Source organism: Ceratosolen solmsi, unplaced genomic scaffold, assembly GCF_000503995.2.
Source record: "Ceratosolen solmsi marchali unplaced genomic scaffold, CerSol_1.0 scaffold23, whole genome shotgun sequence".
Classification (NCBI taxonomy): Eukaryota; Metazoa; Arthropoda; class Insecta; order Hymenoptera; family Agaonidae; genus Ceratosolen; species Ceratosolen solmsi.
Genome location: NW_011948430.1, coordinates 1,547,112 through 1,549,606, shown reverse-complemented (window position 1 = coordinate 1,549,606; position 2,495 = coordinate 1,547,112).

The following is a 2,495-nucleotide window of genomic DNA, read 5'->3' as shown; positions in this document are numbered from 1 at the left end:
GCGTTATGGTAAGGTTCGCGCGACTGGCCCCGAATTAAAAAGGGCAGTTAGACGATTAGCGCAATCGCCGTCCCGATTGGTGGTAATTAGCGGGGGAGGAATTTGAGTGGAATCGTCGTAGTTAGCGAATAACGGAAGTAGGAAAGTGCGTTGGACGCTGCATGACGAGTGGTACGATGGGGAATCGCCGGTAGCATCCGCAAATGACGGAACGTGGCGACGGTCGGTAATGGTGTCGACGTCGTGCGGTCTTTGTTTGTTCGTGAAGAAGGAGCAGGAGGAGGAGGAGGAGGAGGAGGAGGAGGAAAGCCAGCCGAGCTAACGCAGCTTGTGCTTTTCATCCTCGCATCTCGGTGTGCTTTACTTTCTCCCTCTCTCTCTCTCTCTCACTATACCTCCTCGTTGCTCGCTCGTTTCTTTCTTCGTCGTCTAAGGGAGCAAGAGAGCGAGAGTGAGAGCGAGAACGAGAAGGGTCACCGGGCCTCCTGCGGTCCCTTAGCAGATGTACCGCCGCAACTACGGCGGGCATTGAGCGCCCGGCAGCTGCACGCCTTTCCCCACTCTTTCTTCTCTCGACCTTATACACGTCCTCCCTACCACCCTTGATACTACCGACCTCCCACTCTCTCGACTCCTGTCGCCGAGCGTATCCTCCGCATCTTTACCCTCGGTCCTCGTCGCCTCTTTCGCGCGACTTTTTTTCTCCCGACAAAGAAATATTTTTCTCGAGTCGCGGATATTCTTTGTTTGGTTGGGAATGTGATGTTACATATTGGAATTTACTTACTCAGATTTTTTAACAATTTTCTCCGTACCGGGGGTAGGTGGCTTTGTGGTTGTGCTGTGTGGCGGTGGGGGTGGGGGGAGCATCCTTAAGGCGGAGGGTTGCTCGGTTGCTCGAAGGTCCTTCGGTAAATGTGAACGGCGGTGGTGCGATTGGGGTAGGGTGGGGCGATGGCGAGGGGCCGGCGGAAGGAGGATACCAGGAGGGCCGGCGGGGCCCGAAGTAGGGCGCGTGTAATGAGGTAACGGGGCCCGTGGTCGGGCTCGCACGGCCCTGAAGGTGAGCGTCAAGCTCCTGCGCTCGCCTCGACGACTCGAGGAGTCTCGAGTCTCGAGCGCACGGGGCCCGCCGCAGTCGGATCGCGAATCGGGTTCGGGGCCTAACTCAATCATCGCGCTCGGTTAATCGGGGGAGCTCGCGCTCCTTAATCGCGCTGTCATTTGCGCGCACTACTGGCCTCGCGAATCTATCGGTGCAAAAGGAACGGGAGGAAGAAAGGAAGAAAGGAAGAAAGGAAAGAAAGAAGAAAGGAAAGAAGAAAGGAAGTAAGGAAGTAAGGAAGTAAGGAAGGAAGGAAGGAAGGAAGGAAGGAAGGAAGGAAGGAAGGAACGAAGCGGCAGGAAAGGGAGAGAGAGCGAGCAAGCAACAACGAACGTGCGAGCAACGCGGGGAGCGGGGGTGGGCCGGACTCGTAGCCACCGAGGACCGCCGCCAGATGGCAACGGATTGCACGGCGCAACCGCTGCTCGCTACCTGACTGACTGGCACAGCCAGGCATTTTGAAATCGGGGTGCGCGCGCAGTTGCCGACGAGCGCCCGGATAAGCGACGCTCGCGCCCTGGCCGAGAAACGGACGGCCGTGCGTTCTCGCTCGAGCGTAACCGTTCTCTAACGGAAAAACGTGGGAACGACCGTTCCCTCGGAGCATCGGGAACCGCCGCTGCCGCTACTGCCAATGCCACTCTAACAGCTACGGCTAGTGCAGCTCACAGTCGTCTCTGTCCCTCCAATTGCCGCGCGCAGCTCGTTTCATTCAAAAAGTGCAAAGCGCCTTAACGGCCGCACGCACGCGCGCGCGCGCTCTGCGGGATTATAAGCAAACGAGAAAAATAGACAGAGAGAGAGAGAGAGAGTGAGAGAAGGAGCGAGAGGACAAGGAGGTGGTAGTGGAGGACCGAAGGCCCTTGACGATCAAGCTCATTCCCTACCTGCCGAAGGAGCTGTCGGTCGTCCAGCTATCGCGACCTCCCCACTGTCGCCGGCCGTCTGACGTCAGCCCGAGAAGCACAGGCGGCGACGGGGCGACGGAGATAGAGCGAGTGAACAAGAGACCGACGTGGACGGCAAGGAGGGAAGGAGGGAGGACGAGGCAGAGCGGTGTCGTCGCGAGTGCGCTGCCGTAGTTAGTTGCGTGACCAGTTCTTCCAAAGGCATCGGTCGCTAGGAAGCGGAGTTCCGCTGCCGGCCGGTTTCTCGCGAGTCTCCTACCACCCTCCTCTACCCGACGATGGACGACTTCAGGGCGATCGACTCACGGCCCAGCCAGGCCCAGCGGCAGTGCAACCCAGCCGGTGCTCGATAACGAGCCCGCGCTCCCACCTCCAAGGAGCCAAGAGACGGACCGCGACTACGACCACAACCACCGCAACTACCACCGCAACTACCACGACGATAAACTACTACTGCGCGTGCTGATAACGTTGAACCCACC